Here is a 27,727-nt window from a genome sequence, read left to right as displayed (position 1 = left end):
CCCAGCTCTAAGGACCCCAAGAGCATTCCACAGCAGGCAGTGCTACCCCCACACACACACACACACCCCTCTCAGCTTCCTGCTCTGCCTTCTCTTGGATAAACAACCTTGGCGGGGCCGGGCCGCTGGCGCAGCAGTTAAGTGCGCACATTCCAATTCGGGGTTCACCAGTTCGGATCCCAGGTGCAGACATGGCACCACTTGGCAGGCCATGATGCATCAGGCGTCCCACATATAAAGTAGAGGAAGATGGGCACGGATGTTAGCTCAGGGCCAGTCTTCCTCAGCACAAAGAGGAGGATTGGTGGCAGATGTTAGCTCAGGGCTAATCTTCCTCAAAAAAAAATAAATAAAAAATAATTTAAAAAAATAAATAAACAACCTTGGGTAAGTTACATGGTCCCTCAAAGCCTCAAAGTTGTCAACTATAAAACGGACACACCATTGCCCACCTAGTGGAACTGCTGGGCTGATTAAGGTACACAGATGCTCAAAAAGAGAGTGTTTCCCCATGAACAAAAAGAAAAGACAACCCACCAACTGGGAGAAAATATTTGCAAACCATATATCCCACAAGGGGTTAATTTTCAAAATATAGAAAGAACACATACAACTTAACAACAGCAAAACAAACAAGCAGATCAAAAAATGGGCAGAGGCTATGAACAGACATTTTTCCAAAGATATACAGATGGCCAAGGGCACATGAAAAGATATTCAACATCACTAATTATTAGGGAAATGCAAATCAAAACTACAATGAGATATCACCTAACAGCCGTTAGAATGGCTATAATCACCAAGACAAAAACTAAGAAACGTTGGAGAGGATGTGGAGAAAAGGGAACACTCCTACCCTGCTGGTGAGAATGCAAACTGGTGCAGCCACTACAGAAAACAGTATGGAGATTTCTCAAAAAGTTAAAAATAGAAATACCATATGATCCAGCTATCCCAAGACGTGGAAAAAATCCAAGTGCCCATCGACTGATGAATGGCTAAGGAAGATGTGGTATATACATATATATATATATATATATATATATATACACACACACAATGGAATACCACCCAGCCGTAAAAAAAAACAAAATAGTCCCATTCGCAACAACACGGATGGACCTTGAGGGTATTATGTAAAGTGAAGTAAGTCAGAGAAAGACAAATACTGCATGATTTCATTCACATGTGGAAGTTAAACACACAGATAAAGAGAAACAGATAAGTGGTTACCAGAGGGGAAGGAGGTTTGGGGGTGGGTGAAGGGGTAGAGGGGCGCATATATATGGTGATGGATAAAAACTGACTATTGGTGGTGAGCACGACGCAGTCTAAACAAAAACTGATAAATAATAATGTATACCTGAAATTACACAATGTTATAAACCATTATGACTTCAATGAAGTAATCAGGAAAAAAAGGGAGTGTTTCCCTTTTGTCTGCTCTTTTCAGGGAAGCTGAAAGAAAACCACTAAAAGTCATCATGTGATCTGATCAACTACGATGCAATAAGATGCCTACTGTGTGCTTAGCCTGTGAGCAAGACAAACATGTTTCCTGATTTCACAGAGAGTACCCTCTAGTATGGGAGAAAGACAAGAAATCAAATACTTTGCATAAATGAAGAGAATATTATTACACCACATCTAGGAGCTGTGAACAAGAACAGTGTGGAACAACCCGAGGGACAGTATTTGCATTGGAAGGTCAGGGAAAGTCTCGCTGAGAAATGCCATCGGGCATGAGCGGAACTGGGAACTCAACCAAATCACAGCCCAGGCCCCACCCCAAGAGCGGTCCTGGCAGCCAAGTGCCAGGTGGCCCCAGGTGACCTGAGCACTCGGGGCACTGGCTGTTGGAGCTGACACTCTCCTGTGGATGGCACAACACTAAGGCAACATCCCTCAGAGCCACCAACCTCACAGCTGCCAAGTCAGGACCCAGGGGGCCAGTCCTTCTGCTCGCCAACTGCAGAACCACACCAGGCCTCGGCTGCCAAGTCCAAGTCCGGCTGCTCTCGCCATCGTGCCGACAGGAGGCTCCTTTCCCTCGCCTGCTGCTGACCTGCCACTCAGCCTCCCCACAGGCGCCAGGGACTGTGATCTTTGATCAACTGTCCACACCAACCAGCAGTGCCAAGTTCAATGTCCAGCACAGCCCACTGGCTCTGCTCAGAAACACTTTCAAAGCCCAAGCCATGCCCCTCCTTCCCAGAAGTCTCTCTTCCACCAACAGTGACCTACTACGTGCTGAGTGACAGCTGTATGCCAGGCACGAAGCCAGTGTTGGCACACGAGTGACTATTTTGTGATCCTCAACACCAATCCTGTAAAGGACAATAACACGTCGCCTCCATGGAATAGAAAAGGACAAGGAACCCAGCAGTCACTTGCCCACATCACATAGTGGATACAGGTAGGAGATTGAAACCCAGGCCCCACCAGCTCCACAGGCACCGGCTGACATTCCATCGCTCGTTTCTAGCTGTAAGCACAGAGCCAAGAAACTATCTCCTCATGCGTACTTTCACTACTGACTCTTCGGCGTCTTAATTCATTAACAATCATGCCTTAACGCACCCTTTCTGCAGCAGGACACACTACGTGCCAGGCACCACGCTGTGTTCAAGACACAAAGCCACGTGGAAGAGGCCCCAGCCGCCAAGCCACTTACGGTCTGGGAGACAGAGACAGACACGTGAACCAGGAAAATCAGTAAAGGGGGAGAGGCACACACGTCAATACAGGGAACAGTGGCAGCTCCCATGAGGGACTTTCCCATTTCCATCTGTCTCCCCCAAACCCCCAGCACCATGCCAGACACAAAGAGCAAGCTCATGAGACGCCAGCCTCTTTTGAGAGCCGGCCACGTCACAGTGACCTCTCTACCACCAGCCAGGCCAGCGTCACCTAAAGCTGGGGTGAACGCTTGATGGAACATGCATGAGATGTGTGCACAGGAGATGTGTGACGGGACTTACGTTTCATAGGGAGCCCCCAAGGGAGCTGGCAGGGACCCAACCGAACATTTCAGTCCGAGAGAAGGACAGAGAGCTCAGTCCTCTGTCCCCCACAGGCGTCCAGGCTGCAGGGATCCACAAGGTGCTCAGCCGGGGCCTTCCTTAAAACCACCTTCAGCATCCAGAAATGTGCCGGGATACTTAATTCCAGAGAATGTGTCCACCAGCGTGATCCCCCAGGCGGCCGAGTATCACTGTAAATCCACAGGGCTCCAAAAATCCTTGAACGAAGCTGCATGCAGCTGACGGGCGCAGCCAGCATGACAGGTATCTTTTTAATTTCTTTCTGGTCAAAAGATCAGGCCTGGGGACAGGAAGAAAGAAAAATCAATCTTGTTACAATCACGGACCGAGAGCAGTCGTCAGTTACTCTCCCTTCCTTATATTTGACCCTAATATATTTAGACGGGAACTCACTAAAAATAATGCCCTATAGCTCTGGTACCCAAATTCAGGTCAGAGGGGAGACAGGGGCGCCTCAGGAGAGTGTCGCCTCCCACAGGCAGAACTTTCAACTGCTTAGAGCTCCTCAGAACTACCCTGGGAGGGCAGAGGGAGCTGAGGTACGTCCATCATGAAGATGAGAAGAGAAGGTTCCTGAAAGGTTAGGTGGCTGGCTTCGGATGTTCACAGCACGGCCAGGCCTGGCAGGCAGCCCTCACTCCCCTGTGGGGCTGAGGTCCCTGTTGTGAGCTCAGGGGGTTTGGGGTCAGCTGGTAGGAAGTCGTTCTTTGTTTAGTTTCTTTTTAAACACAGCCACAGACCCCTGGCATCGCTCCAGGCCTCGTCAGGTACTGCGAGCTTCTTCAGGGCAGGGCCGGCACCCCTTCCTCTTTTACTCATTTATTCGGCAATTACTGAGTGCCTACCAGGGCCCCAGGGCTGCTCCAACTATAGGGGGAGACATTTGTCTCCCCAACCTGGTGAACTTAAACCATTTTAAAGATAACCGAAGAACACATCGATACACAATGCACAGAGCCTGAGGTCCCACAGCCACCACCCACCGGATGATAACAGCAACGGCCCTTTGGGAAGCCTCTTACTCTGCTGAAAGCTCTGGCCCCCATCTGATTCAACCCCCCAACCACCCTGAGACTCCTGCCCCCTTTTTCCAGATAAGGACACAGGACCCAGACGACTACCTTGCTTCAAACCGCAAAGAGTGGAGCCCAACTCTGAGACCGGACAGTCTCTCTCCTGAGTCTGCGCCCTGATCCCACCTCTCTGCGTTGCTAGTGACAAAGGCTGACCAGGAATGGCTGTAGCTAAAACTAACCTGCAGGCATTTCACATGCAAAGAATCCTCATTTAATCCTCACACAACTCTATATCTTCTAAACTATTCTTGTCCAATTTTAGTGATGAGAAAGCTGAGGCCCAGACAAGTTAAGCAACTTTTCCCAGGTCACACAGCTAGAGAATTACAGAACAGGGGTTTGAAATCAGTTAGTCTGGCTCCAAAGCCCATGAGCTTGACCATTACACCAACTATCATCAACAGCAACCATTGCTGCAATAACAAATTGTCAAACAGTTCATGGTATAAAACAACGTAAATTCACTATCTTACAGTTCTGGAGGTTAGAAGTCCAACACAGGTCTCACAGAGCTAAAAGCAAGGTGTTGGCAGGCTGTATTCCTTGTGGAAGCTCTAAGAAGAATCTGTTTCCTTGGCTTTTCCACCTACTAGAGGCTGCTCTCGGATGCCTGAGCTTATATCCCTTCCTTCATCTTCAAATACAGCAACATAGCATCTCTCTGCCCTGCTTCCAGCCTCACATCTCCTTCTCTGATGGACCCACCTCCCTCCCTCCGATACCTTTAAGGACCCCGGAGATTACCCTGGCGCCACCCAGATGACCCAAGATAATCTCTCTATCACAAGGTCCTGAACCTTAATCATATCTGCAAAGTCCCTTTTGACATGTAAAGTAACATATTCACATAGTTCTGGAGACTAGGACATGGACATCTTCGGGGTGGCCATTACCCTGTCTATCATAGCAACCACGCCAGAGAGCACAGATCCTCTGAAGTATTTTTCTTGACTAGGAGTCACAGGTCACAGGTGAGCTCCCTTTATCCCACATAAACCCACCTGACACAGCTTTTAGAAGAACCCAAGAGAAAGATGGGCTCAGAAGGAAGCTTAAGCGTCTAAATGTCAGCCCCTAAGAGAGAAGCACAGGATAGCAGCTAAAACATTAAAGTCTAAAGTCAAACTACCAAATTTCGTAGTTATGTTACTCTGGAGAAATATTTTTAACCCTTAGTTTCTTCATCTGTAAAATGGGGGTAAATCATTTCTACTTGCCTCATAGAACTGCCGTGAGGCTGACACGGAATAATCACCATAAAGCACTGAGCGTGTTGCCGGGCGCATATTATGAGTGCCACAGCAGCCATTATTTTATGCATCAAATGGAACAGGTCTCCCTCAAGTCTGTCCTTTAGTACGGTCTGTCCCAGGGTGCCTCACACATGTCCCTCTTTCATCCTCGGCTCCTACAGCAACCAGCAGGAGCTGCCAGCCCCAGGAAGCAGCCCAGGAGCAGCATCACACCAGAACGTCAGGACCGGAGTCCTGTCGGCTGAGAGCAGCTGCCTACGGCGAGCAGGGGACCAGTGATTTATGGTGCCAGCCCCAGTTAATGGCAGGAGACAGAACGGGGGACACAGTCTGTTAAATATTTACGGAGGCCCACAGGCGAGTCTGAAGCCAGGTTTGTTTTGTTGGGGTCGGGGACATGAAAGCTCTGTCACCTGGGGAAGAATTATGACATGGTCTGTTGGGTATTACTGCAGCAAAGCAGCGGTCCCCGACCAAGGGCCGGGGAAGCACTGATGCTCACAGGAGGAGGTGGCCCCGCCACGGCTCCACCTGCAAGAAAGCACGGATGCGGGGCGGTGTGCATCAGGACTTCCAGTATCATCGAACAGGAGAGCTCTCAGGGGGCAATTTCATTTTCTCTCCTATGCGATTCCTTTCAAGTCATTTGCTCTTTCTGGAATGGATTGGCCAAACTGAAAAAGGCGGGCAGTACGAAGGGTCAGCTTCGATGTGGAACTGGAATTGTCATACGAGCTGGTGGGCAGGCAGCCTGAAGAAAGACAAACAACCAGCTTGGGAAACTGTTTTGCCCTATCCACAAAGCTCAAAATATGTGCATCCTGTGACCCAGCCGTTCCATGCCTAAGTGTAAACTCATGGAAACGTGTGCATACGTTCAACCAAAAGACAGATTGCAGGATGGTCACAGCAGCACCTTCCCAACACTGGAAACCACTCTCACCCATCAGCAGAACGGGTTTTTTTTTGTTTTTGTTTTTGTTTTTTTGAGGAAGATTAGCCCTGAGCTAACTGCTGCCAATCCCCCTCTTTTTGCTGAGGAAGCCTGGCCCTGAGCTAACATCCGTGCCCATTTTCATCTACTTTATATGTGGGACACCTGCCACATCATGGCTTTTGCCAAGCAGTGCCACATCCGCACCGGGGATCCGAACCGGCGAACCCCGGACCGCCGAGAATTGGAACATGCGCACTTAACCGGCCAGACCCAGTAGAATGAGTTTTAAAAGCACACACACAATGGAATATTACAGAGCAACGAGAATGATCTACCACTGCAGGCAACACACGAACACGGCTCGCAAATGTAATTTTGAAGAAACCAGACACAAGGGAACGTCGTATGATGTTATTTCTATTAAATACGCAAACAGGTCAAACTAATCTACGCTGTTAGAAGTGAGGACAAGGTGATCCTGAGCGAGTAGGGAAGGGACAGTTGGTGACTGCAAAGGGTCTGGAGGGGGCTTTGGAAATGCTGGTAGTGTTCTCTTCCCTCGGTGCTGGCTATGCACACAGGTTCACTTGGGAACATTTATCAAGCTGTCTGTTTACTCAGGATCTGTGCACCTTTTTACACGTTACCTCAATAGAAAGATGATTAAGATTTTTTCTTTTTTATTTCTCCTGTGAAAGTCTGTTTGCTGGAATACTGAAAACATTGGAACTCCCCTCGAGGCCTGGGAATCGACACCTTCCAGCCTCCCCTGCTCCTCCAGACTGTCATGCCCCACAGCCTCACAGCTGACCCTGCCCCCAGGGGCACTGAGGCAAACATTTCACAAAGAAGCATGCTCTGGCCTGGGACACGGAACGGGACACGGAACTGTCCCACGAGACAATACAGCCCCCACCCCATTCTCTTGGCTGAGTTTCCCTCCTCTCTGCCTTCCAAGGGCTGTCAGGCCCAAATGTCATTTCATTCTTGACCCTCCCTACCAGGTATTTCCACTAGTCAAAACCCTATAATGGACAGTTCAAACAAAAATGAGAAGCAGGCTGCCTCTCTTTCCTGTCCACTATGAAGAAAGCATCATTCTATAACAACTTCCCCTAAATATGGAACGCACGGACGGATGCTCTGGGAATGGGAAGGCTGAAGGTATGATGGGTTAGCACAGTCTGGAGAACGGGGTACAAGGCACAGACTGAGCAAAGGCAGGTCCGGCCCTCCCTGGCACCAACGTTGTGAGAGGACAGAGTTCGTGGTGGGAGCCACAAAGAGCATCTCCCAGTGGCTGTGTGGCTGTGTGTCAGCCCCACTCCTCTGCTTCTCGGTCTCCTTGACTCTGTGTGTGTTTTCTCTCTCGCTCTCTTTCCCTCTCTTGCAGCAGCCATCAGTCATGTTGTTAATTTTAGCATGAGCACAAGTCAGCAGATGTTGACTCCAACACCTCTGAGAGCCAGCCAAGGGGGCGACACCGGCTGGAGGGGATGAGAAAGCGGTCCTCTGAGCTAAGAATCGAGTCAGGAAAGCCTCCCAGTCTTGGCTCCTCTCTCTTTCTCTCTCTCAGGTTTGTGGGGTAACATTTCTTTAACACTGATACCACCAAGCAGGTGTCTACTTTATCTTTTTCGGACGAAGAGAGAGCAGTCATTTCTCTGGCCATGTTCACATGATTTGTCTGTGATACCCCAAGAGCGGGGGCCTGGCCAACCTGGGAAGATAAATCAAGGAGATTCGTTCCCCAAGAAAGTGGCAGCTGTCCTCCTGCTGACAGACTCTATTTTTGCTTCATTTCAGTTTCTCCCCAACGTGTGCTGGGATAACACAGATCAGCTGCTTTGGAATTCCCAAGCCTTCCATACACACTCCTCCTCACACTCAGCCAATCCCTCCCTCAGGGGATGGGAGGACGGGGCGCGTGGGGACCAAATAAACCCGGGTGTGAATCCCAATGCTGCCGTCACTCGCTGGCCATGGGCACATACATCCCTTAAGCTCTCCGAAAGTGGTTCCTCATCTGTTTACTAAAAATAAAGAATTGAAATGCACATCCTCTGGGGTTCATCCGTGGAGGAGAGACTGTATACAAAGCGCTCCACACAAGAACCTGCCCACGGGGGCTCACAACTCACGCAGGACGTCAGCATCTCCCTTAACAATAGCCTGCTCAGCTACTACTGTTGCTGCTCCCCTCCGTTAGGCTTGGAAGATGCAAACTGAACCCAGCCCTGTTCACTAGTGTTAGGAAGAATCGGATGATGCTCTGTGCCGTGCTCAACACTGTGACACTCCTGACACAGGAGGGGGCAGGGGGGCCCACAGAGAACAAGCCCTTCACCTGCATTAGGTAACAGAGTCCTGCTGACAGTTCTGCCAGGTACAGTGATTAGAGCTATTCTTTAAAAATAGTGACATCTAGGTTTGGCCAAGCTCCAGAAGTCTTGCACAGCCCGTGGGAACTCAACAGGTATCCAGTAACGTCCAGGTGACCAAGGCGGGGTGGCAGGAACTGGGGCAGAGAAGGAGAGGCTGGACCACACTGAGTGCGAGAGGTGCCAGCACATCAGACCACAAGAAACCCTGGAATAATGTGGTTCACTTCTCTTCCCGAACAGCTGAGAAACGAAGCCCAGAGAGGGCCGTGACTCATCCAAGGTCACCCAGCTAAGAAAGACAGGCGGGATGCAGAATAAGATGCCAATCTCGAGAAGGGTGGACTGTGCACACGATGCCTGGGAGAGGCACTGCGCCTGAATCTGGCAGGTGCGGGGGCACTATCAGCAGAAGACCAGTGACTAGCGGCCCGGGAATAGGCAGAAATCCTGGGGGCTTGTTCCGAGAGCGCTGGCTATCTGAAGTCAGGTAACCTCGACAGCGCTGCGAGGCATGAACTCCTTTTCAAATGAGAACCCTGGGGCACAGGAAGAGGTATGCCTAAAGCCACAGAGGGAGGCAGAGATGGGGCTGAGCCAGGAGCCCAGGCACCGCCCCCAGAGCCTCTGAGCTGAACCACCAGGTGTCCTGCCTTAGAAGGACTATGGAGTGGGAAAGACCGGGGGCAGGCTGACAGGATAAGAAGGTTCTGGAGACAGAAACGGAGAGAGCAGAAACTCAGCAGCTGGAGATGGCAGTGGGCAGAGACTCCCAAGGCATCAAGAAGATCCACTGCCAGACTCTGACCAGAACGGTCCCAGCCCAGTGACCTGTCCATGGGTCCCAAGTCTCACTTTTTCCCGCAGTAAGTCCCACATGTCATCCACGACACACTTCTCCACATGGCTCCTCACCAGAGAGGGAAGAACGTCCAGCTCTGGCCTGAGCCGTGACATCGTTTCCACAAAGCTCAGGGCTGACAGGAGTGGGGAGACAGGTCTCCCCAAAACAACTGAGCCCTGACCACCTGTTGTCACCTGCAGGTGAGTGACAAACACTCCTGGAGGAACCTGTGAGCAGCGCCCCAGCAGAATGCGGGCACTTCTCACACGCTGTCCTTCAGGCCCAATGGGACGGAGGCCTCAAACAGTCACAGGGGTACGACGGTCCTAACAGCAGATCCCTGGGGTTACCTCACAAGAACCTCTTCTTCACTAACTAGACCAGACCAGAGATGAACAGCAATAGCAACTTTAAGAGAGAGAAAGAGGCAGACAGACAGGAGGGGGGCAAGAAAGGGAGAAGGATGCCCCGTCAGGTGATGACTAGTGCTTTATAGACAAACAGACCAGGGTGAGAACGTCAGCTCCAAGGCGTGAAAACCTGAGCTCCAGTTCTTTGACTCGACATCCATATCTGCAAAATGGGTCCGGCCTTGCGCTGTTAGGGGGACAAGCAGACAGAACCTACAGAAGCCCTTTCACACAGCAGGTCCTCAATACAAGGCAACCTTCCACTTAATCCGCTCACCTCCACTCTCCTTCACAGCCTGAGGGGACTGAGACACTGAAAGGAGCTGAGGGAAGTCAGGAGCACTTTCCTTCCACAGATGACGAACCTTCAAAGTTTGATTGTTTTGTTTTGTTTTGTTTTAGTTCTTTTTGTTTGCCCTTGCCCACAAAATCCCTCAGGGAAAGGTCAGCAAAGACCCAAATGTCAATCAAATCCCCATGAACAAAGGGGCAAACTGCCAGGGAAGCAAGCCACCCAACAGGGACTCAAGGAGACAGCTGTTGACACGACAGTAAGATCAGCCTTGAAGACTGAGCATAGACAAGTTTTAGGGTACACGCATTCTCCAGGAACGTAGCTTCGAAGGAGACTCAAGATCTCACACACGTCCCTGCCCACAAAGAGCTTCAAATCTCATCAAAGAAATGGGGCCATGAGAAACAGTCCATGTAAGGCCTAAGCCCGCAAACTGCAGTCGACGGGCTCCAGGACCTCGGTGAGCTCTGCCAGGACTGGAGCTGTTTTCAGGCCCAAATCACGCAGCCCCTAAGAGGTATGTAAGTTGGAAGAAGGAGAAAGTCACTCAGGGTAGGGGTAGAGAGTGATGCTCAAAATAAGGAAGGAGGGGGCGGCCTGGTGGCATAGTGGTTAAGTTCGCGGGCTCTATTTTGGTGACCTGGAGCTTGTGGGTTTGGATCCCAGGTGCAGACCTACATACCACTCATCAAGCCATGCTGTGGTGGCGTGCCGCATACAAAACAGAGGAAGATGGGCACCGCTGTTAGCTCAGCGACAATCTTCCTCAAGCAAAAAGAGGAAGATTGGCAACACATGTTAGCTTGGTGCCGATCTCCCTCAGCAAAAAAATAAAATAAGCAAGGAGATAAGAAAAAGCATTTATTAATTGCCACCACAAAGAGGCCTCTTTTAATTCCCCCATTAAGGCTCACACCCCAGAGTCAGACCTCATATCCCCAAATCACAGCACAGGAAGCGTAGGCACCTGGCTCAAGGTTATGCAGCCAGCAAGGGGTGGACTTGAACCCAGGACCATCAGTCTGTAAGTCTCCGTGGCCCATCCTCGCACCAAACCCCTGTCTCGCTTTGGGATCTGGGTCCCCAGCTCAGCATGACCATGGGCTCCCACTCCCTTGGGGGCTGGGGAGCTGGCTTCCTCAGCACGAGCTGCTTCCTCAAGACGAAGTTTTCCACCAGGCAACCTGCAGCAGCTGCCCTTTCCCACATCCCACACTCCACACATCCCATAATCACTCCCTTTGTTCCGACTCCTCTTTAAAACCGAGATTAGCTGAGCTTCCGGGAGGTCACGCTTGTGACTCCGGAATGCACTTCTGACTTTCACAGAAGCAGGTCTTTACGTCGAGTCACACAGACGCCCTTCACTAAGTCAACCTGGGCAGCGATCTCTACACCCACTGGGTAAATCCAACGTGGAGGGAGTGGGGCAGGGGGAGGAGAGGAGACGACAAAAATCCAACCAGCTGGGAGCGAGGCACAGAAGCCAACAGTGCTGTGCTGCCACCCAGACGCTCCCTGAGGACAGGAGCTGTTTCAAACTGCCAGCACGTGACGTGGGGAAGCCTAGCAGCTAACACTCTCCTCGTTCCCCTGCACTCAGAAGGCAAACCCACTATGTCCTACCCCATCAGCATTTGGGGTTCCGGAGACAGAAAGCATGTATGGACAACACAAACATCATCCAGGGGAAGGAAGGAAAGGGAAAAAATAAAAGAAAAAACTAAGCAGCAGAAATTCAAACCCATTCAAACATGTCAGAACAGTAGTCCAGAAAGGCACCCCGACTTGGGGCATTTAAGTCTCCAGAGCTCCGTGGGAACTGGGTGTGGCATCACAGCATTCACAGTGACGCCACGTGCACACACTGCTCTGTATTTACCAAGTCCCTTCACGGTGCAAGTCACAGTACTAGGCTCACAAAAGGTTTCTGGGGCCAGTGGCGTCCCACTGGGCTGTGTCTAAGCACCCGATGTGGGCAGATCCCTGAGGTCCACTCACAGCAATTCTGATCAGAAGGCCTGGGGCGGGGTCTACTCCACAGGTCCCTGGGTGACAGTGATGCAGGGATGTCGCACAGAGCTTGCTGGAGAAACCCTGTTCCTGGGAGTCAACTGCTCTCTTTTCAGCATGAGGTCCTGGAAGGAGGATGGAGACACAGTGAGTGGTTTGCTGGTGGGTGGGGCAGGGAGGGGCCGCAATCTGCTCTCACTGAACACCTTCTGCGCCAGCCCCGTGCTGGCTCCTGACACAGAGGGTCTCGCTTTGTCCCCACCCACCCCTCGGAAGTAGTTACCAGACAAATATCACAGATGAACGGCTAAGGCTCGCCAGGGTGGCTTGTCCGAGATCAGCTAATCAGGAAGTAGCAGAACCTGGAACTTCCTTTTGCCTCATGGGGAAAAGAAATAAAAGGACAGGAATACATTAAATTCTGAAAACGGGGAGTAGTTTAGACTAGAGGAAGGAAGTGGAACAGAAAAAAAGAAAAGGAAAGAGATTATTGATTATTTGCTACCTGCCACGCTTGGCCACATCTCCTTTAACCCTTCAGATGGGCTCCAGGGAGCAAGTGGCCTCAGTGGACTACCCCCATCGGCTCCCACCAATCAGAACATTAGGAGGAGAAACAGACCTCAGATGGCGAAGGAGGAGATGACGTGTGACCTTCCACAGTCACATGGTAAGCTAATAATAGAGTCGAGACGAAAACCCAATACTCTGATTTCTCCCCAACCACCATTATAAAACTCAGTACAGCTCCCGACACACCTCGTCGTTTCCTGCTTCCTCTTCTATGAACACACGGGCACCCAAAGGGTCATGTCCAAAGATACACGCACAGTGGGAGCACAGCAGCTCCTCAGCATAAGCCGTGAAGAGGATGGAGACCTTCCTTTGGGGATGAACAGGGTCACAGGACACATCTAATCGCCCACCACTTCTCTGTCTGAAACTGTCAGAATGACAGTCAACTGCTTCACAACCAGCCCAGAGGTAACGCCCACTGCAAACGTTCATGAGCGCCTTTAAGTCAGAGACAGCGCACACCTCCATCCTTCAGTGCCCCTCCCACGTAGGTGCCAGTCCCATCCCCGTGAGCAGGTGACAAAACCACAATACCAATAACACAGGTGGAAATAAGATGAACTAGGACTAAGGCCTCACCCACCGCCCAAGCTCTTAAACTTTCAGCTTCGGCTACGGCCACCTCTGCACTCTGGCCACACTGGACATGTCATACACTGACCCTCTTCTGGGCCTCTGCTCCTACTGTCCCTCCAACTCTTCAGCCCTTGGTGAACCTCTACTCATCCTGCAAGACCCTTTCCCTCCTCTGTGCAGCCTTCCCAATCTTCTCATCATTCCCTTGTGACTCAACAGCTGAACGGAACCCAGTGCTGTCCCTTCCCCAGCGCTCCCACAGCATAATGGCAGACACCATATTGACTTTTTTTTTTTTTGAGGAAGATTAGCCCTGAGCTAACATCTGCTGCCAATCCTCCTCTTTTTTGCTAAGGAAGACTGGCCCTGAGCTAACATCCATGCCCATCTTCCTCTACTTTATATGTGGGACGCCTGCCACAGCATGGCTTGACAAGCGGTGCCATGTCTGCACCCGGGATCCCAACCAGTGAACCCCAGGACACCAAAGTGGAACATGCGAACTTAACTGCTGTGCCACAGAGCGGGCCCCACCATATCAATTTTTTTTTTTTTTAAAGATTTTATTTTTTCCTTTTTCTCCCCAAAGCCCCCCGGTACATAGTTGTGTATTCTTCGTTGTGGGTTCTTCTAGTTGTGGCATGTGGGACGCTGCCTCAGCGTGGTCTGACGAGCAGTGCCATGTCCGCGCCCAGGATTCAAACCAACGAAACACTGGGCCGCCTGCAGCGGAGCGCGCGAACTTAACCACTCGGCCACGGGACCAGCCCCTCCACCATATCAATTTTAAATCCCAGCCTGTTGGCTTTTTTGGGCCATTTGCTCCGGCACGGTGACTCAATATGCGGAATCAGGATGTTCTAAAAGCATACAGGCCTTATTCTCTCCATACCACTAGCCCCACACTGAACTGCCACAATTTGTATGCAGACCTGAGCTTTCTCCATTACGGAGTCGAGAGTAAGCAGCTTGAGGATAGCAACCGTATCATCCTTAAATTCTGCATCTCCCTGAACCCAGTACTCCAGCTGCTTGGTAGCCAGTAGGTGCTCAATTCATGTTCATGTGGCATGTTCATGCACTGGATATTTACTGTAAACCCACTGTGTGTCAGTCACTCTGCTTGCTCAGAATGATGGAGACTGTTTTTAATGGAGAAATGGCAAAAATATTTCAAAGGACAAGTGGATAACGCTGAATCACTGATTCACAAAGGGAGCGGAACAGAGACATCCACAAAGATTCTAGATGGAGAACGTCCCCTTTGGGGGCCCAGGCTCTGGAATTACAACAGCCCATTTGCATCCTGCCTCCATTACTCACTGGACACCAAGAGGCTGATTCAGTATTTTGAAGTTTCGCCTTCCGCCTCAGAAATTAATAACTACCCCTCCTTCACAGGGCTGCTGGGGGGACAAAATGAGATAATCCATGCAGCGTGCATGGCGGGTCCCTCACACACAGAAAGCACTCAATAAATATTAGCTATTACTACTACCCCCCAGCAGCTCAATGCGTGAAAGTTAACCCAGATGATTTTCAGCAGCCAGCAATGCACCTGAATGATAAACATATTCCTTGTGCTTCCAGAAATTAAAAGCGGTCTCCTTTCTCACATTTTCCAAATTAGTTAAGGATGAGAAAATGTCCTTCAGTTAATTCCAGGTGCCAAGCACTCAACAGGGCTTACTGAGCAGGTAAATGAGTGGGAGGGAATCGAGGTGTGTGTCACGGGCATCTTTGAGAGTCTGCAAGAGGAGCATGCATTTGTTCTGAACCTGCTCAGACTTTCTCTAGAATTCTCAGGAGGACACGCCCAGAGCCAGAGGCAGGCCCAGGTCGTGGGACACCACAGACGCTCCAGGCTGGACACTCGTTGCTCCCGTCCTTGTCTAACCTGGCAGGAGAGAGGGAACTGGTCAACACCCGCAAGTAGGAGAGCAGGGCTGGGGAGGGGACAGCAGCTCATTGTGCAGCCAGCAACAGATCAGAGAACAGACAGGGCTCCTCCAGCCACTTGGCTCTCACCTGTCTGGATTCCTAGAAGATCAGAAGCAAGGAGCAGGAATGGGGACAAAGAATATTTACAGAACCCACAAAGGACCAGTGACAGCCCTTGACATAATTTCATCAAACATCTCCCATAACTCTCGTGATGGCCCTCGGGGATGGCAGGACTTCTCCCTCATGTGAGACCTTTAGAAACTAAACGGTCAAGCGAGGCTTCCAAGCTAGGGTTTTCTGATTCTTTCCATTAACATCCTCCGCCAAAGGACAGGAATGACATTATCCGAAAAGGTCACTTCCTACTTTTTCCATTTCAGTAGTGGTAGGGGCAATTTTTCAGCAAGCATACATTTTTAATACAATCAGGAAAAAAAAAATACAACTGTTCGGCTTGGTTTTGTTTTTGAATCAGTATCTGGCACTAGAATTTGCAGAGATTCTTCTCCTGGGGCGTGAACAGTTCCCGGTCGGAGGTCCAAGAGCACCGAAGAGCTGTATCCTCAGCATTTCTCCGCATGACAGATGTCGGCCACACTGAGGGGCAGTCGCACACGGTACCCAATTCTGACAACTCTTGCCTAGGGACAGACAAAGCTCAGGGACCCTGAGCTTCAGGAGTCCCACCCATCGGGCCCCCCAACAACGAGACTTAGAACAGAGACCCAATCAGCTTGACAGACACCCACCAAGCTATGGTGTGAAGCAGCAGGCACCCAGCACGGCTCACCTGAATTTACCCGGCCCTGCCACCAAGCCCCTGAACTCAGAAGCCAGGGCTGGGAGTCAGGAAGGGCTTAGGGACAGGGACAGCATTGGGGTTCTTCCCCAGCTCTGGGAAAGGGCCATGGAAGCAAAATAACCTCCCTGAGACCAAATTTCCTAAGCTGTGAAACAGGGTAGTTGTGCAGATGGTGGGAGCTAAAATTCAACGCTTCCTCAGAACTCGTCCACAATGACCTGTATAACAAAACACAGGGGTGGTGGGACACCGCATGGGGGAGGGAGATGGAATTCCCCTTTCCTCCTTAACATTTATTTGATTATAAGTCTTTATATCCATTGCCCTCCCCAAGAGTAAACCCCACACTTATCCTAAGGGCTGTCACTCCCTGGGAACCCTCACGGGCATCCAATCAGCAGAAGGGCAGCTGTCTGGACCAACCTAGCCCAAAACGCAGATGCGCATCACCTGCTCTGGAGCGTCAGTTTCCAACACGTACGCCCTCCTGGTGCACCCTAGAGGGGCCGCTATCCAACAACAACCATTCCTCTGGATTTCCTATTGCTGCTTTGCTCTCATTGTCTATTTTTTTCTTTGCAGAGGAGGTAGTCAGGGCATATGGTTACTCAACCCACTTAGAGGTAGTCTGGAAGACAGTCTAAGAGGACAGGAATTGATTTGACATTTCACTCTGTGGGCTCCCTGCCCTCCCCAGTCATGGGATGGAGGAGAAGGAGGTGGAGGAGGAGGCCAGGAGGGAGATGTGACAGCAGCAGTTACAAGATTAAGAGGAAAAGGAGCATAAACAGCAACACCACTCACATCTTTCGCAAACAATAACAATAACTGCTAACATTCTCCGGGCACCCACCATGCTCTGGGGGTCTACACACATCATCATATTTAATCCTCACCATGGCCCAGGAGAGGTTCACATCTTACAAGTAAGGCCACCAAGGTTTGAGGACGTACGGCCACTGTGTGAAGCTGCCATAGCTAGTAACCGGAGAAGGAGGTTCCTCAAGCTGAAAAGGATGTTTGTCTACACATCTTGAGCGCGCTCAGCACTTCAGGCAGGGAATGCGGAATGAAGTGACCAGTTTCACAACATGCCTCATCCTTCCTTCATTCAGCAAATATTTACAGAGGGCCTCACATAAAGGGAAGGACTGAGGCTCATTCTCCCGTCCACCTTCCCCCTCAAGGGGAGTTTGTGGTGGTGGCTCTCTTAGGGATCCTTCCTGCCTCTTTCTTATTCTGGAGGCTCCAGGCAACGTTCGGCCCTCCTGGGCTTGCAGCTGCATCACCACCATCTCTGCTCATGGTCCCACGGCCTGTTCTCTGTGTCTGCAGAGCCTCCTTCCCTACGTCTCTGTCTCTCTTCTCTCTTCTCCCCTAAGGACACCAGTCATTGAATACAGGGCTCACCCTGACCTCCTCTGAACTAATTACATCTGCAAAGACCCTGTGTCCGAATAACGCCATATTCTGAGAGTCTGGCAGACACACACTTGGGGGGACGTTATTCAGCCCAGTACAGTTGTCTGCTCTGACCTTATATTATAAAATACAATTTGACGAACGGTCTCAATCTCTCGGGTTATGGAGTTGCCAAAAATGGTACAAACAACCGGGCCCTCAAGCTCTCAGGAAAACGAGGCAGAAACATCCTAAAGGAAAATGGCTGACACTGTCTGACATCTTTGTTCCTCTAACTTCCGATGATAGTCAAACACTACAAGGCTTAATACTAAGTAATAAGATTTAAATAATTAATACTTGATAGCATTAGCATCATTCTGTTATTTAATAATAAAGAATAATTACGTCAGCTTCATGATTTACTAATGACCACTTAAATAATTAACTGTAATACGTAATACACAACTTGCAAACCTGTTGACTCATTCACCAGGCTCCATCGTGAACCTGGCCCCCAGGCCTCTGCCTTTTCTGCCATCATCTCTGCCATCAGCACTGTCCTAAGCTGCTTATTACTAACTTCAGTCCACCAGAAGCAACTCCCTAACACCAAAGTATGCACCGAGGGACAGCATTGAGGCAATGCCTACCGGTGTCTTTAGGAGAATTTTAAGTCATTCTTAAAGTTTAGTAAACTTGTCAAAAGTAAAGAGAAGGCACTAATATATGTGAAGAGGAAGGAAGACCAGGATGCAAAAGTATAAATGCACGACAGTTAAAATAAATGTTACTGGGGCCAGCTGGTGGCATAGTGGTTAAGTTCACACATTCTTCTTTGGTGTCCCAGGGTTTGCAGGTTCAGATCCTGGGCACGGACCTAACACCCCTCATCAAGCCACGGTGTGGCAGCATCCCACATAAAATAGAGGAAGACACTCAGATGTTAGCTCAGAGACAATCTTCCTCAGGTAAAAAGAGGAAGATTAGCAACAGATGTTGGCTCAGCGCCAATCTTCCTCACCTACCCCCCCCAAAAAAGTTATTATTCAAATGATCGGAAATTGGCTAAATAAACTATGATACATCTATCCAATGAAATGCTTATAGACAGCCTACAGACGTAACTATGCCCTACTTTCTGGAAATACTCAGTGTTTATTTCTGGGTGGTGGAACTAACATTTTTAATTTTCTCCTTTTAAGAGAGGAGAAGGCCACAGACCCTGAGGCCCTACTGCTTGGTCTTTAGCAGAAAGTGGCCCTGCAACCCCGGCACGTCACCTAACCTCTGTCTTAGCATGGCCTCACAGAGCAGCAATGGGATTAAATTAAATGAGTTAACATTTGCAAAGGACTTAGAACAGCTGCCTAGTTCATTAGAAGTGCTATGTAATTCTTTGTGAAACAAAATAAATATTTATTTTATAATAAGAGAAAAAAAGAACTATTTTAAAAGTCAAGGAAAAAGCTATTGATGGATGAGGACAGACAGGATCACAGAAGCCCAAATATAATACCACCGGGATTAAGCTGTTGTCCTTTTCTTATGTTTTCCTTCTACAATGATTTCTGGTAGATTTCTCACCCTCAGTGAAGGCACAGTCTAGATTGACCAGGAAGTAGCACAGAGTAATTTTATTAGGGAGTGGAAGGTGGGTGACCTACGGCCTCTGGCACATTTACATGAAAAGACATGCCCTAAGAGGTGACAACTCAGAAGATCTTGGTTTCAGGTCTTAGGACTTGCCAGTCCCCTTCTCCTCACCATTCCCCCCCCACCAAGGCCCCATGAACCCCACCCCCCACCACATCTGCATAAGAAATGAGACTGCACATCCTCAAGGGCTGGCCTCAAAGTTCACCTGGAGCCAAGGCCAGCTTAGAGGGCATTACCATCCCAATGACCTGGCCTTTGTCAGAGAAGGAGAGGACAGCGAGGGTGGGAAATGCGGGGAAATCAGTGCTGGCTCAGCAGAGCCCTCCCAAACAGAGCATCCTCCAGGCACACTTGAAGGAGGCAGGCACTTGGAGCATGGCTCATTGTTATTCCAGCCAGGTGTCTGCACTGCAGAGGAATGTGCATGTCAAGACTAGAGATACCGCCCCCTGCGAAATTCCTCACCTCCTACCCCTCTGAGTGGAGGAGAGGCGAATGGGGGTGTTCCAGGCAAAGGAGATGAAGGGTCGGGTTTGCACATAAAAGGGCTGCAAGGCTGCAGAGTCTTGGTCCCCCTCCTCCTCCAACCTCCCAGCAAGTGTGCCCCTCCCGCTTCATCCTCCCTGACAACTTGACCTTGGCTGGGACCAAACACAAGCCCAGGCAGCACCCCTAGCCATTCCTCAAATTCTGGGTGACTGAGCACAAGGAGGCCACAGGCAGCTCTCGCTCGGTAGACACTCACCATTCAGGAGAGCAACCCACACTCAGCCCAGGTACCTGTCAGGCGCAGCAGATGCCAACCAAGGAGCTATCCTGGCTTCGGTTTTAAAAAGCATTTAACATCATCCTATACAGTGAATCCAAGCCTTACACATACACACACACACACAAACCCCTCACAGACAGAACGTACCTTCTAAAATGGCCCCAGGCCTCTAGAAGATGAACCTCAAGGCTTCGTGATGGCACGTGTAGCTAGCACAGTGTGTAGCATCTGCAGAGGTTCAGTGAGCAGGAGGCAAGGTACTTACCTCTTCGGGCCTGGGCTTCTTCATCTGTAACAACACAGGTGTCTGTTCTACGAACTATCACAGTACCGGTCACCTCCGCGAACGCCTGCATGCACTAGCAATTGACTGAGCCTCCAACACAAGCTAAGATCTCTCCAGTGGCTTCCAACGCTGCTCCCACATCCATCCCAACCCCAGCGAATGGCAGGCTCCTGTCTCTGTGCACCACCTGGTGGGGGCGGGCACTGAGGAAGGCGGGAAGGCTCTGTGCAGCGGGGTCCTCAGCAGGTAAACAGAGGGCCTCAGGCCAGCAGATAGGCAGCAGGCCTCATCCAGAGCCAGTCTCCTCCATCCAGGCCCCACTGCTGCCTGTTGTCCCATTCCTGCGGGAGCAGGGCAGGAAAGAGGACAGGGGTGGGGTGCGGCCACATTCCCTGCATTGCCGCTCAGGAGGGCCCCATCAGCAGGCAATGAGACATATGTCCAGGAAAGATGGAGAAGGTGCTGTCCCTGAGCCAGGGCACAGCCAGAATGCTGGACAAGCTCATTCTTCCAGGCTAATATACGCTTGTCAAGTGCTCCTGAGATGCTTAAAGAAATACTGAACTCCAAGAGACCAGGAATTAAAACTTAAAACAGCAGAGTGGGAGGGGAAGGAGTGCCCATACCTCATGCACCATTATGCCACCCTTTCCAGGCTGCCCCAAGCCAAAGGCTGGGCTGTCACAAGACAGGCAATGGGTATTTGGCATTTACACAGGACCATTTATCGCACGGATCTCAGAACACTTGGTTACACAAGGCATCCCTGCCAGGTCACCAGGAAGGCCTCAGTGGCCCTTGTCACTGATGATCACGCCCAAATAAGGGATTGCCTATCAGGGCCACACCCAAAAAACACATCCCTCTGTGGTCTCCAGCTCCCACTCCCCACGGGGCAGGACACCAGCTGTGGCCACCAAATGCTTCATCTACTGCATTAGCTTCTTAGGGCTGCTGGGACCAATTACTTCAAGCTTAGCACCTTAAATGCACACAAATTTACTATCTTACAGTTCTAGAGATGAACAGTCCAAAAGGGGTCTCACTGAGTGTTAGAAGGGCCACACTCCCTCCTGGAGGAAAAGGCACGATTCCATGCCTTTTCCACCTTCTAGAGGTCGCTCATATTCCTTGGCTCACGGCCCCTTCCTCCATCTTCAAAGCCGGCAACGTCACTTCTCACAGCACATCACACTGACCTCCTTTGCTGTCTCCCTCCTCCACTTCTAAGGACACCTGTGATGACACTGGAATCATCAGAAAATCCAGGACAACCTCCCTATCTTAAGGTCAGTTTTAATTCCACCTACAACCTTAATTCCTGTTGGCCACATAATGTGTTTAATATTCACAGTTCCAGAGATTAGGGTGTCAACATCTTTGGAGAGAGCACTATCCTGCCTACTTATCCATATTCATCACATTCATGCCCCAGGATGCTTTTAATACCTGCAAACTCCCCCAGATTGGTACCTACCACCTTCCCCCTGAAAAAGCCCAGCTGGCCCTGACCCCAGCAGCTTCTGGATGGTTCCAACCACCTCCTCATCCCAGGATCCTCACCCAACCTATGTGGCTGTGACCCTCCCTAATGCCCACTTCATGGATGGATGAGGAAACAGTGGCAAAAGACTCACCTGGGGGCCACCCAGCTCCAAGCAGGGAGCCTGTGATTGGAATGCGGGTCTTCAAGCCGGCATGCTCTCCATCACCCCGCGTGGACCCCAAGGACTAGGAATGGTTCTGGACTAGTGCGTTTAGCCTCCTAGTGGGGTCCCTTCCAGCGCAGGGGTGGTCTCTGCCACCCCCGTGTGGTGCTCGACTGGGCAGGAGGACCTCCTGAGTTCTCACTGACTCTGCTGAGAACTTCCCAATGTTAGAAATTTTCTGCCAAATTCAACATGTCGATTATGAACACGGGGGTGGGGGTGGGGGACACACAAAAGTAAACCAACATCCAGAGAGCACTTGCTAAGAGGCAGGAATGGGCACCAATCACTGAATCTGCCCACAAACCCTGAGAGTAGGCCTAACAGTTCCACTTTACTGGCAGGAGGCTGGGTCTCCCAGAGACGGGTAGCCTGCCCAGACTCAAGCAGCAGGGGATTGGGAGCACCCCGATTCGAGCTGGCAGGCTCCCTCACTTTGACCAGGAGGCCTCCCCCATCCCTGCCCCCCCCCCCAGGAACCAAGCATTCCACCCCTATGGAAGACCCTCCCTCCCTGCCCACCTGGGCTTCTCCCGCCAGTAGGACGGGCTCCAGGAGTGGTGGCACCAGAGTGCTCTGTCGGGTTCATGCCTCAGCTTGTGACAAAGGAAGCTTCTTTCCCCTTCCATGGCCAGCCTGGGGGAAGCCACACCAGGTGCAGAGTGAGGGTGTAGCCAAGCAGAGGGCGCAGCCGGCTGTCACTCGGCACTCACCTGCAAGCCAGTCCAAACCTTTCCCCTGGATCTTGCTCTGTCCTCTCTGAGCCTAAATAACCCGGAATGACCGTGCCAGTGGGGTGTAGGGACAAGGCCCTGCCACATAGGCCGACCTCTGCTCCACTCACCTAGACAACAAAGCAAAGCCCTCACTGCAGGTGCAAAACATCCTGAAGGATCCAGCTCAAAGGAGGGCTCACACACCTGATCAAGTCCCAGATCGGCCACATCGAAGCTGGGTGGCCTCAGGCAAGTCACTCAACCACTCTAGGCATTCATTTCCAAGCACTGCTCTAGGGGCCGAGGTAACGCATACGATGCAATAAGAGACATGGTCCCTGCTCTCAAATAGATTCGAGTCCATCAGAGAAGCAGGCATCAAGCCAATGTTCACACAAGCATCCTCTAAGTTAGAAACTGCAGCTGATGCTGTGAAGATGTCCACCCAACCCCAGGACTAGTTAATCTGGGGGTTCCAGGCGGAGGTCTCTGAAGAACGGACACTTACACTGACACCTGAAAGTCAGCAGGGTTTCTTAGTTGCTTATGAAGAAAGAAAGGAAGAGAGAGGAGGGAAGCTCCTTGGCAAATGCCACTTCTGTGGGAACACTGAGAACTGGCAACTGCCCAGATTAATGAGACAGGGCCCACATTCACTTGCAAAGGCTGATTTTGCCACCACAATCAGATGCAGATTTGTAAAGAACTGCCCCCACAGAAAGGAAGGCAGCCATTCCTGGAACAGCGCGCCTGACAAAGAGTCTGGTGGGGGCCCCCCATCTGCAAAATTCACAAGTTAATCAAGACTGGTCTTACAAATCAATGAGGAAAAAAACTGCCAACACCCCAAAGGAAATGACCAGTTGAGAAAACATAAACAAGCAATCCACATGAAAAGCCGGTCAGTCACACCAGCAGCCAAGCAGAAGCAACAAGAACATCTATTTGTTTCGGTGTGTTTCCCATCACATCGCTCCACTCCCACTGTAGGGTTTGTGGCATTAATTAGGATGCTCAAACCTTAGGAGGCCACCTCAGTGAGCCCTCCTAGCACTACCTGTGGAGGGGCAACCAGGGAAATATTCCTCAAAAGAAATTTGACAGGCACGGGACTCTATAGAACTCCTCATACGTTTCTGGAGGGCTTTGCCAAGAAAATAACCAGAGATGCGTAAAAAGGTTTGTGTGGTCTGACAGGCAAAAAGCAGAAAGAAATCTGAAGGCCAGCAGCGCTGACTTGGCTAATAATGACAATGACAGCAAGCTGGCAGCCTCCTGCACTCATGTGCCCTTTGCCATCATCCTAAGTGAGGCACCTTGACAGACTGTCCCCACCTGTCCATCACAACAACCCCACACAGAAAGGGCTCAACCCATTAGAAAGAAAAACCTATTCACAGAGGACCTTTCTTGTCCAGGTGCGTGACGACACAAGGGAAGCTGCACAAAACAAGTTTTTAAAACTTTGAATGACACCAGGAAATGGGCATGATCTCTGTTAAGTAAAAAAAAGTCAAGGCAGAAAACCATATGGAAGCAGGAAGCAAGATGTTAAGAGTGGCTATCAGTGAGCCTCAGGATTAGAGGTGATCTGTATTTTCTGTCTTATTCTGCTTTTATTTATTTATTTTTTGCTTTTCTTTTCTGCCCGTGTTTTCCAATTATTTCTACAAATAAGCATGCTCAGAAATAAAAATATTTGCTTGCCTGTTAAGTTCCTCTCAGTTCTGTGACTGGCACCTGAGTGATGGTGGACCTGAAGGGAGGACATTCAGAACCACTCTGCCAGAGCACAGCCCGCCTCACCATTGGGGCACATGCTCCTCACAGCAGCGGCTTCCTAACCAGGTGGACGACCACAACTGTGGACAAAGGCATGGATGCAAAAGGAACTCACTTCTGGAAAGGTCAACAAAGGAGTAATCTAACAGTTACCAAGAACATACTACGCACTGGGCACTGGGATGACAAGGCAGCAAAGATTTAACAAACTTCTGCAGTTGGGCCTCTAGCCTGAGTCCACGGATCCCTTACAGTTCTACTACACATGTCAAGGTCTCCGGATTTCCATACTCACCTCTGCCTCCTCTCCCTGGCCCCCAAGGCCTCAAGAACCAAGTCATCCTCCAAGACTCAATTCAAGCAATTGACCAGTGAAACTTCCCCTAGGGCACCCACGCTGAACCCTCGCCCACCTCCGGCCTCCAGTGTGCCCTTGTGGACACTTCTACTACAGCACCTACTGTACCGTGCTATAACCACATAGCTATATGCTGGGCTTCCCACCAGAAAATGAACTCCTTCAGAGCAGGAACCTTGTTGGCTCTTATCCATCTGTGAATCTCCAGAGCAGGCACAGTGCCCAGGTTGGCAGTGACTATCAGACGGCAGGTGGATTGGTAGCTGGATCACTGGATAGAAGGGTAGTTAGATGGAAGAGTGACTAGGTGCAAAAATGGCTGGGTGGAAGGGTGGCTAGATGGAAGTGTGGCTGGGTGGAAACTTGGCTGGATGGAAGGGTGGCTAGGTGGAAGGGTGGTTGAGTGGAAGGGTAGTTAGATGGAAGAGCGATTGGGTGGAAGAACAGCCAGGAGGAAAGGTGGCCAGGTGGAAGGGTGAAACATACAAGGATGGTTGGGTGAAAAAAAGCACAGAAGGATGGAGAGGAGTATAGAAATATAGATAAAAGAATAGACAGAAACACACGAGAAAGACAATGAGGTGAAATCATCAGGGAGGGGTGAGAGAAGAGGTTCTCAAACAACACAGCAACAGCAGACAGGTGAGAAGGAAGGCTGTGTGACATGTCCTTTGTGACATCCCAAAGTTCACATCTTGACTGTAGCTCCTCAATAGCCATCACGAAGGGCACTCTGCAAGGAGCTTTCCCGTCCTTGAGAAGATCACACAGCAGGGGGAACAGCAATGGCCATATGGCAAAGTGATAAACTCGACAAGAGAGCAAGAGTTCATGAGCTAGTCCATGGTTATCAATTTCTCTTCTCTACAAGACTACCGCCCAGCAGGCAACCTAGCTGGTGTACACCCCACAGCACACCCCTACCTCCTAAGCTCCCAGAAATCCTTTCCCTAAATACTCCAATCTAGGACTCCCAGCCCTCTCACTGCCTTTGGAAGGTGCCTTTGGGGAGCAGCCTTTTCCCAGTCCCATACCGCACCCCAGCGCCCACAACTGGGAACCAGTCTGCCAGGAGGAGCCGTACCTCCTGCAGCCCCACATCCACCACCAAAACCTGCTCCTCTTCTCTTCGCCTGGCAGCCAGTTCCCTCCACAAAGTTGCCAGGCGGTTCCAGTAAGTCACCCTGCCCAGATTTGCACACAGCATTCCCCGAGGTCCCTGGGGCACCACCACTTCTCGTCACCGCTGACAGCGGCAAGCCAGTCACAGGGCGCTGCGTGAAAGGCAATGTTCACGGGGTTTTATATCACCGTTCAGCTCATACAGCAGCGTGATTCCTAGGGCTCGCCACACACAGATAATACAAGCTCAAGGAGGGGGCGATGACACACTTAGGGAGGGAAGAGAAAGTGATCTCCCCTTGGCGCTTGAGACTCAGCCTCACTACTTGTAGGGACAAAGAAACAAATGATCACTGAGAGCATCCCATGTACTGGGCACTTCAGACATGAGAGTCTCATTCAAAACTCTTTGACCTGGCTGGTATCATACCCATTTTTCAGATAAGAAAACTGAGGCTAGGGCAGGTTAAATAAATAGCAGGTCCCAGATCAACCCCAGATGACTCTACAGCCCAGATTTGACTTTGCACTGTTTCTTCCAGGCTCAGCACTGCCCGGGATCTGCTCGCTCCAGAGAGAAAGCACAAAGACACCAAACAGGATCCAGTAGCGAATGAGACCACTGTGAACAGCCAGAAGGCTAGCAATGGACATTTCTGTCCCAACCTCACAGCATCTTATGTACTGTATTGGCCAAGAAAGCAAGCTCAAAAGACAGAGACTGGAGTTCAAATCTGACTCTGCCACTGTGTCACCACGAGAGATGCTCAACCTACATACTGGTCCTCAGTAAAGAGCCTTTACCATTGTACCTGGCATGGGTTGGCCATCCAGGAAATGCTGATCTTATTCTTTCTTCCATTTCCTAATAAGATAAGAACCCACACTTAGTCATTGTGTATGTTTAAGGATGCCAGAACAGTTAGGGAGCTGGACAGCCAAGCCATTAACTGAAATTGTCAAAACGAAGCAGCCAACTGAAAATGAGCATAGTAACATCGGGAGGAAAATAATACTGTTTTCCTCTCATTTAAAAGTGTCATTTAAAATGAATCTTCCGGTGTAGCAACAAGAGAAAAAAGAGACAGAAGTGGTGAAAAAGAAAATTGGTGGCTCAAGGTCACAGAACCACTCTACGTTAGATTTCATGCAAATTCACATGATACTGACCACCTTTCACAGGCAGCCACAGTTCTAAAAACCCTCGTATCACAATCATTGTCTACCAGAAGATTCCTCTGAAACTTTCAATCAAAAGCAGAAACGCCACTTCAACATCTGGCCTTTTTGCCCACATTCAATATGTCTCTCTTCAAAAAAGTGTCCATTTCAACACCTCTTGCCATCTCACTCACACATCGGCTGCAGGAGGTAACCTCAGGCCAAACAGAGACCTCACAGCCACCTTGTCGGTGATAAGCTTAAGCCTTTTAGGGTTTTACACACTCAAGATAATAACTGAATTAGAATCATGGGACCTTTCTAGGCTGACAGCCCCAGAAGATTCTGAACATTAAACTCTATTATCTTCGATTCTCAACTCAAACCATGTTTCCTCTTTTCTCAACCCAGAGCTTAATATCATGACAGTCCGCCATACAGAACAATCCATTGTGAAGATGTTTCCAATTCACTAAATTTTACAGTTGTAGAAAACACACACGTTAATGCACATTCACATTCAACAAATATTTATGTAACCTCTTATGTAACCTCTACCGTGTACCAGGCAACACAAGCGGGTAGAGGAGAGGGGAGCACACGAAGGGAAAAA

At 50.1% G+C, this 27,727-nt stretch overlaps 1 long non-coding RNA gene across 7 annotated transcripts in view; it reads right to left on the bottom strand.

Annotated features, from left to right (window-relative positions):
• LOC103567818 (uncharacterized) overlaps positions 1–27,727 on the bottom strand; it is a 225,307-nt gene that overhangs the window by 155,103 nt on the left and 42,477 nt on the right. For 3 of the 7 annotated variants that reach the window (XR_011543200.1, XR_011543198.1, XR_011543199.1), the window contains exons 2-3: positions 12,242–12,378; positions 2,982–3,324 (exon numbers count right to left, since the gene is read on the bottom strand). This is a non-coding gene — a long non-coding RNA (uncharacterized lncRNA). Of the gene's footprint in view, positions 1–2,981; positions 3,325–12,241; positions 12,379–12,536; positions 12,656–27,727 lie in introns of those variants that run through there. The other 4 variants (XR_011543203.1, XR_011543202.1, XR_011543201.1 and 1 more) reach the window with 2 other exon arrangements.

This window comes from Equus przewalskii, chromosome 8 (assembly GCF_037783145.1).
Source record: "Equus przewalskii isolate Varuska chromosome 8, EquPr2, whole genome shotgun sequence".
NCBI classification, from domain to species: Eukaryota; Metazoa; Chordata; class Mammalia; order Perissodactyla; family Equidae; genus Equus; species Equus przewalskii.
Note: the sequence above shows the minus strand (reverse complement) of the source record. Positions and strands in the feature narration are given on the sequence as shown.